Raw genomic sequence first — 9350 nt, 5'->3', positions numbered from 1 at the left:
CTGGACCACACCAAACTTAGGTCCAGGGTGGCTCCTTGTGCTGTGTGCCTTCAGCCAGGTAAATAGACACATCCATCACTTGCATGCTTCCTGTGCCCCACACAGGGACTCACTGGGACTAAATGGCCCAGCAAACACACTGGCCAGCACCACTAGCAAGGCATCAGCCTCACAGCAGTGCTGGGCTTTGCACACCATGCAGAAAAGAGACTGCTAAAATTATTCTTTCTCATCCAGCTATGCTTAGGTCCCTGCCTCTTCTGGAGTTGTATGCAGATATAAGGGTGAAGGAGTTTTAGTTTCAATTTTCAGTTTGCAAGCTATCTCTCTGAGATAGTAAAAATAATTTTGTAAATGCAATATCATTTTTTTTAATGTAGGTTCTGACAAACATAGCATGCAAACTGAAGGAAACTCCAGATGGACTAAAATAAAACAGCTAATGGGAGAACATAATATACAATAGCAAGGGTAAGTATTTGATAGTTTCTCTCTACTAAGTATTATTACCAGTAGCACTATATTCAGCCATGTGAATTATTATCCTGAGTCATGCTTCATCTTATAATATGAAAAAGGCCATGTCTGAAAACTCTGATCAACATAAATTATGCAGTTTATAAGCAATTTAAAATTTATGTTTTGTTTCATTTTGTGATTCGTGGCTGTAGTGATACCTCAATCCCAAAGCACTGAAGAGTCTGCTATATGCCAACCAGAAATGCATCAATTCTGCAAGCAGGAATTGGAGTGAGGTGGGCAGGGTGCACAGCCAGATCTGGAGCTGACTGGGAGGTGAAGAGGTTTGCTACTAAGTGAGATTCCGGTCATTATCCATAGGTGTTTGAATAAAAGCAGGAGAGTTCTTATCTTTGGAGATGCAGAAAGTTATCTGCCTAGGTAGGCATGGATGGAATGGTCTGAGAAGATGATCACTTGTGAGCAGTGACTGTTGCTCACTTTGGGGGTAAGCCCAGTGGCATAGATGTTGCTTGCACTTGAGGACCATAGGACATACAATCCTGAGTGATACTGCCCAGATGGTGCGGTTTTTTTCAGCCTCTATACCTGGGTCAGGTGGCCTTTTCTATCTCCAAGGCATGGAGTTTTAGCCCAAAGCCTAAGAGCAGTCTTTTCCAATACCGAATGAGACAGAGAAGCAGCTGCACAGATTGTCCCACTGTCACAGAGCAACACATTACCATAATAGCTGCCAGATGGCCAGGCTTTGCCTTTATTATTGGAATTACCATTCATATCACAGGAGTGCTGAGATTTCCCAGCCAAAACTGGCACTTGAGAGATGCATGATAAAATGCATCCTTCACCTACAGAGGTTCCCATCTAAAACATCAGGACAGACAAAAAGGAATAAAGAAGCAGGTGCACAGAGAAGTTAATGGTTGACCAGCAGTTCTAAGCAGGAGCAGTGGCAGACCCGGAGAGCTGGTGGGTGCTGTGCTGCCCTCCTGGCCACACTGACCACCCCACACCTGCAGGGGCTCACAGCTTCCAAGCCAGCTTGAGACCTGCACAGCCCCCAGTGCAAAAGCTCCCAATCACTTCCTAGGCATGTGCTGGGATTACTCCTGCTGTGCCATAGTAAATACTAGTGTGGCAATACCAGAGGGCAAAGTGAAGTTTTAACACGTTAATGACAGATTGTTCCTGGAAACCATCCTATCCTGGATTAAAAATGATGACAAATAAGTTTTTCCAGCATCTCCTTGATATGTTACTGATACAAACTGATAGATTTTATCTTTGTCCACTCCCATTAGGGGGAAAATATCTCGAGAGTGGTTAGTAAGAGTGCAGAGAAAGATCCACCATCAGATAGTACATGTGCACTGGCTTTGTCTATTGTAAACCCACAAGGAATCACATGCCTTTTTGGTTTTAATTTTGCTGAGATCAGAAAAATCAGTTTAACAGAAGCAATAAAAACTTACCCAGAAAGGTAAAAAAGTCCTGGGGTGAAAGTTAAACCATATGGGGGATTATCGAGATAGGTCACATTTTTCTCTCAAGTTGAGTAAACACCTCATACTGATAAAGTCTTGCAGCCACACTTCATTTGATATGAGAAAACATCTGTGGGAGGGAAGCATCTGTTCATTATCACTCATGGGTTTAATTGTAGAGTTCTTATCACCCAGTGGTGTTTTCACCACAGGCACTACTGTATGTCCAACCTCAACGAGAGAGAACATTGCAGTGATGGGTGGCTTGTTTCAAAATGGAAGATTGTTCCAAATAACCTGGTTTTCTTCTAAGAAAAAGGAAAGGGGCAAAATTTGGGCAGTGGTGTCTCCTATAGCAGTTAAACTGATACCTTGGAGAATAGCTGTTTTGAAAGACTGTTTTGAAAGATCATCCAGCTCCAATGAGTTAGCTATTACTCTGCCTAGCAGCCACTGGAGCTAATGTGATTCCTTTATCCCCAGAGTGGAAGACTTACCCTTTCCCCTAACTTTAAAATAAATACGTGAACCAAAACAATTTTTTTTTTTTTTTATAAAGCAACTTGGAGCTCAAAGGAATTCAGGGTGATGCAAAAAGCAGTAGGAATACAAAAAAGAAAGGGGAACATAGTGATATGAAGGGTGATGTTATTAGAGAGATTTTGTCCATGTCTTCTTGCAGTGATGGCCCTCAATGCTTGTCACCTCTCCCCTCATACTCTGCTCCCAGCCTGAGGTCTGTGCTTCCAGTTCTAGTTTCCAGTCAAAGCCTCCAACATCAGAAAATGAAAAAAAGGGTCACCAAATTATTTTCAAATCACTTTTCCTACTTTCCCATGAAAAAAGAAATAATCATTGCAGGGCTGAAATAGTCCTCTCAGTGTGAGTTTAATTAATTGAAGCAAGATAGTCCCCAGGAATCAAGTCATAATGCCCATCAAAAACACTGTAATAAGTAACCCCATAGCTATAGATGAGGGATTTTTTTCATTACTGTTTCAATCTCAACCCTTCAGAAATCCTTTTTGTATTTCATCCATGACTCAGCTGATTTAGGTACTTTAATTCCTCCTTTCTTCCTTCTTGCTTTCCATATTGTTCTGTATTCTCTAACAAGACGAACATAGGAGTCACACTGTGAAAGATGAGAGGTAATCTCTGATAGCTACTTGAAAGCTCAAGTTGAAAATAATCTTGTGACACAAAGGGCTGCCTTTCCTTGTTCTGTAGATTTATACTCAATACTGGTCACATGCCAAGGAGTTTACCAAGATGTTTATTTCCCCACATATGGCCATCTCAGCATGCCAGTCTATTGAACAACATTCAGGAGTAGCCATCCACTGCAATTACATGACATATTATATTAAAAAAAAAAAAAAAAAGCAAACAAATTATGATGAAATCTGAAGATTTCTTCTCCCTAATGCTCTAAGCTTAAGTTCCCAAAACTATTTGTTTATTCAAAACCTTGTTATCACAGACACTGAGATTTAGGTGCTTCAATTTCTCCTTTTTTTTCCCCTTTTTTTTTTTTTTTCATTTTTTCTCTTTTAACTGGAAATCCCTAGATTTGGCTGTGGTCAAGGCAGTAAAACAGAGTTTTGAATGTTCAGCTCCTTTTGGCTTGCAGCCCTTCTTGCACCCACAAACAGAGCAAGCTTTCTCTGTTGATCACTTTTTAAGCTGCTCTGACTGAAATTACTGCAAATCCTTTAGAATTTGAACCCAAGAAAGAAATTTCTCTAAAATCTACTGAGCATCCACTATACTCAACACTTTCTTGTTGAGGTACTGCCTTTCTTTTTCTCTTTTCTCTGTCCTTTGGGTAAAGCAGTATTAAGTGTCCTGCATATACTGACATTGGCTCTACCATAGAGCCCCAGACTGCAGCTGCGCCCCCTCCCCTCCCAGGCTGCCAACAAAAATTACTTGCTACTGGAACTAGCAAAATATCCTTTAGGATAGAGAAAACCCTTCATTCAGCTGGTGTCCCTGCCCCCAGTAGCACTTTTGAGCTCACAATTAATCTAAGTTCCCCAAATTAGGATTTTCAGATCTTGTGCTCCCTGACTTCTTCACATTTCCTTTGTCTGTAAACTAGATCATCACCACTCAGAGTGCTTTGTCACAATTCATCTGATTCTATGTCATTTTGGATCTTTATTAAATCCAAGCCGTTTTAGTAACATTGTGGCAGCTTTCCACCATTCATATTCAAATATAATTGAATTATGTTTCCTATAGCTATTGACCACGCAAAAACAGTACAGCATATCAAGATACCACTGGAAAAAGAGCACAAAGAAGAGTTTGTATATATCTTCTGTGGCCAAGGCATTGCTTCTGTAAGAAAAGTAATTTTCGTTCCTTTTGAGTTTTTAAGTTTTTCCTATGCAGATTTTGTAGGTTTGTATTTTATTTCCTGGTTTAGGTTGTATTTTTTAGAATAATAAAAAAAAAAAAGTGGAGTAATTTGATTTGAGAAAATTATTGATTCTTTGGGCATCAACTCCTAAGTTAAGGGGCATTTTTATGGTGCCCATACTTTCCTTACCTCATTAAAACACTGCCCTTGAAAAATAGAAAGCACTTTCTTCCAAGTTTTTTTTTATGTGTGGTCTGACATTTTCAGTCATAAACCCAGAATTTAAACTTAGAATGCATTTTTTCAGAGTGTTTTTTCTACCTTCTACTTTTTCTTGAACAGTGACTAAAGTGGTCCCTTGCTTACAGTTCTCAGTTCCCAAAGAAAGAGGGCAAAAGTTATACTAGGGAAACTTCTCCTGTACTTGCTTTCAAAGGGTAAATTCCCATTATCACCAACTGCTGGTCAGCTAAATGATGGATGTCATTTATATCAGGGACTGTGCAGTCTGGTGGGCAGTACCTTCACTCCCTCTGAAAACTTGTCTCCTGGCAGAGTAGAGACTTTCACTCCCCATTGCTAATGCTTGAGGAAAAATCCACAGATCTACCACACAGATCTGTTTCTTTGCATTCTTCCAAAATGTAATGCAAGTGAAAAACCAGTCCCCATCCCCAACAGCTACTTAAAAACACTGGAAGCACAGGGAAGCTGCTCTCCTACTGACATTTAAAGCCACTTTCAGCACTAGGAAAGCACAGCAGGGGTTTAGCTATTTACACCACTGTTACACAGTCAAGGTACCAATGCCCTCTCTCCTAAGATATTAATAATTATATTCCTCTGTATTAAAATAATAGAAAGAATTATCAAATCAAATCATAAAGGTAAACATGGAGCTAATCAGAAAGGAGATTTAGGAGTTACAGTATAATTCCCCCAAAGCCCCCAGCCTAATTAGTGAAGAAGATAAACTGGTTGACAGATTGCACAGCTAGAAAAAACATAAAGCAAAGAAGGTTATAATATTTATTATTACTGTATAACACAGTGATTAGACCCCCAACGTATGTACAGATCTAATCACCATCCTCTGGAAAGGATAATAGCAGCCCTGTGAGTCTAGTTTGACAAATTAATCCAAGCCTGATCCAAATAAAGAGATTTGTAGTTTTCAATGAAAAATTAACTCCCTGGCTGTGCAGTGGGAACATCACCACATGCACTAATGGCTTTGTTACCGAGAGACAGGGCTGCACCATGTCTGTGCTCAAGGGTCTGTCACACAGCACATGGTTTGGTGCTGCAGCAAGGGTAAAGAATTAATGTAAAAAAAAATATGTGTTTGTGAATCATTAGTCATCATAGGACTTAAAACCTAATCTTAGGAGATAGACAGTAGTCTAAAAAGTGTGAGCTGACAAAGCTGGTCATTATCTATTCCATGGCCTTCTCGAAGGACATCTATATAGTCCTGAAAGGTTACAGTAACAAAATTTATCACACTGAGTATCACTGAGTATCTACACCCACAGTGTAGAAAAAAAATCATCCAAAACAGACTTCATTACATATTTGTACTATGATGTGGAAATTTGCTAGCAACATGAGAAAGAAGCAACATGAGTAGTAGGTGAGATGTCATGTGGACACCTACATTTTGTCCATAAAAAGGAAGAGAGCATGGAGGTTGAAGAACTTAGGAAGCTTCAGAAAACTGCTGGAACAAAAAAGCAGAATTGGAGCAAAGAATCTACCCAGCTGAAAAAGAGTAGGGAAAGGGAAGGCCTGAATTTTTTTCCATGTAGTGAAGTAGGTTTGTTGGTTTGTGCTTTACAAGAGTTCTAAGTATTTCACACACTTACATATATTTGAGGAAATGACACAGCCATTTATTTTAGTGCTATGGTCATTCCCTTGCAGAATATGAACAAATGTTGTCCAGATTACAGGCTTCACTTTATTCACCTGAACAGTACAAAAACTACATGCATATATATCAAGCAAGCACAATTTCTGCTACAGTGCTTTTAATGAGATTAAGAGGAAGACTGAGAATACAAAGTTCAGCAGTTTGCCAAAGTAGGTTCCTACTTTTCATGTGTCTAGACTCCTGAAATGAAAGCCTCCATGTGGAGTTAGCAGTAAGCACTCAGTGCAATCACAGGGCAAGTTTTGTGTCTCAGAACAGCTTCCACAGCAGTCAGTAACCTGAGAGAGTTCAGGCAGTTACTGGGAGAAGCTGAGGACAGAGGTACATTTTCCCATCTCCTGCCCCATGGCACATGGTTCTGTGCTGCCAGGAGACACTCACTGACTTCCCTGGGTTTTCTCAAAAGCATTCAGGAGGGACCAATTCCTCTTCTCGGGTGACAGCAGCAGCAACAACCTTCTGTCCAGAGAGCAGAAAACTTGAGTTCATTTCCTCCTGTTTCCAAAGAGGACACCAAGCCATTGTTGCACAATGTCCCAAACACAGGACGGAAAGATTTCCTTCAGTGGAGATGATAATCCTGAAGGAAAGTTCTAAGAAATATCTGTAGTAAGGTGTGCAGGTACCTTTGGGATTAGAAAGCATTATCACAATATCTGTTTAAATTGGAATAACTTTAATATGTGTTTAACTTGGAAATTAGACTGGAGTGTGAATCTAACATAATTTTCTATCTACCTCTAATCTTCCTTCCCAAACTGTGCAAAATTCAGTGTAATCTTCCTTTTTGATTTTCAGTCTGAATGCTTTTTACAGTTTTGGCTAAAGAGCAGAACTTTTCAAGAGATCCCTTTCCAACCTTCTGAGATTACAGCCTTTACTAAAGCAATGAGGTGTGTTTGCCATCCTTTGTGGCTGTATCTGAGTGATTTAGAGAAGCAACATTATGTTATTGTCTAGTGTCTTTTGAACAGCTGGGCTTTAAACAGTACAGACAAATAGTTGAGGAGAATTCAGGCTTTTATAATATCAATATTCAGAGAATAGAATTTTTTTTTTAAATCTCCTTTTATTCCAACAGCTAAGTGTTTCCCTGAAATTCATATTTGATGAATTAGATAACTAGCAGCAATTCTTAATCTAAATGCCCAAAACACTATTACGCATGTGCTGTACAAAGATCATATGTGGTTATAACTGGACCCAGACACTGTGAGAGGAAAACTCACATAAAACAGTTTCTGGAACTAGTAAATGAAAAAAAAGAAACAAAAAAACAAAACAAAAAACAAACAAAAAAAAAAAACCAAACCAAAACAAAAAAAAAAAAAAAAAGCAGCGAAGGAATAAAGAAGAAGATTTAAAAGTTGGGTTTTTTTCTCAAAAAAAAACCCGAAAATCTGACTCTAAATAATCTCCCAAGATATGGTTAGGTTAGGGAAAAGTTATCAGAAAAAGTGTTTCTAAGTCACTAAGTCTAGCAAGGGCATCTAAGACCCACTGATGCACTCAAATAAATATGAAGCATTTTGTTGTGTGTAAGGTTATTTTGCTGTTAGACTGTTCAAATAAGGCTGCCTCTGGTGCTACTGACCTAATGGACCTTAACTTGCTATCCACAGTCCTGGGTTATACTAAAGAAAGCCACACAGTCTCATTTAACTAGACTGAAAGATGTAGGGAGAAGACACCACTATGACCACTTAACCCGCTTTCCCACCTGTGTGGTACAAGCCTGTTTGATCTACGCTCCAATGCAGGCACAGCCCTGAGTGCCAAGCCATGAGCAGATGGCACAGGAGATGACTCCAGGACTAATTGCTTATCCCATGCAAATATAACAGCTCCTGGCTCTGAGAGGCTCTCTGTGTGCAGGGGAAGGTACTGAAAAGTGTTCCTTTCCTACCAAACAGTGAAACAAATACGTTTGATTGGAAGAGTCTTGGGGTAGGATTTGACTCAGAGATCAGCATTCAGATATTGACCATTGGGCTTCACACAGCTGGTTCCTGCATGTAATGAAAAACACTTTAAAGAGCATGTGATCTCAACTTAGATATTTCTAAATTACTTCACCATGGATTTTGGTAAACAATTAAAGTTTCCAACTACCATGGAGTGTTTGTGTCCTCAGCTTCTCAAAGCTGGATATTTTCATGCATCTACATCCAAACCAAAGAATCCTCTATTCTCACCTATTTTTCTCCTGCAGTCAGCTGAGGACTGTGACCAAAGGCATCCTCCTAACTCCTCCTTGTTGAGCTAAACAGACAGAGCTTTTGCATTCCCTCCCTCTCTCTCTCTCTCTAATGTATGTTTACTTGTCCTTCTGTATCTGTCATGACTGTTCCCTGAATGCTCTCCAAATTGCAAACATTTTCCTCAGGCTGCAGAGAAAACATTAACACAGGATTGCAGTAACAGTTAGATTCATGCCAAATGAAGAGGGAATATATTTTTCCAGCTCTTAAGATCACTCTGTTTACAGTCCAAAGATCACATCAACACTACAGCCCACTGCCATACAATAAGCACTTCTATTGAATTGACCTATTTCTTACTACTTGGTGATTTCATTTGCACAAAGAGGGCTAACTTGAGAGACATTATATGTGACTATCTGAAAAATAAAATTTGTTTACAATGAGCAGCTTATCCCTTTCTCTTCAACATTCACCTTTTCCCACAGCGTCCCTTACTTCTGTACTTCTGCAAACCCAATCAGCAATGAGAAACACAGGAAAGGTTCCAGATCTGCTCCCAGAGGGAAGAAGTAACTCTGTCCAACATGTTCCCCACATTTGCAAGGACTAGTTAGGAAATTTTCTATTCAGTCATATATGCCATATTACTTTCTATCATCCCAACTTTCACCCCTGAGGTTGCTCTGAACTCTGTCAAAAACCTCTAAAATACATATGTGAGATATATGTGAAAATAATGTGTGAGAGGTGAGTATATTTGAAAGAATATAAATCTGAAAGCAGTTTTTGCATTCTGACTAGATATTTCTTAATCAGAATTAAGAATTCAGTGACATAACTTCTGAATAAAGCTGAATGCTTCTTCAGAACTGAAAATGATC

The sequence above is a fragment of the Vidua chalybeata genome, chromosome 1 (genome assembly GCF_026979565.1).
Source record: "Vidua chalybeata isolate OUT-0048 chromosome 1, bVidCha1 merged haplotype, whole genome shotgun sequence".
NCBI lineage: Eukaryota > Metazoa > Chordata > Aves > Passeriformes > Viduidae > Vidua > Vidua chalybeata.
This window is presented reverse-complemented; position numbering follows the sequence as displayed.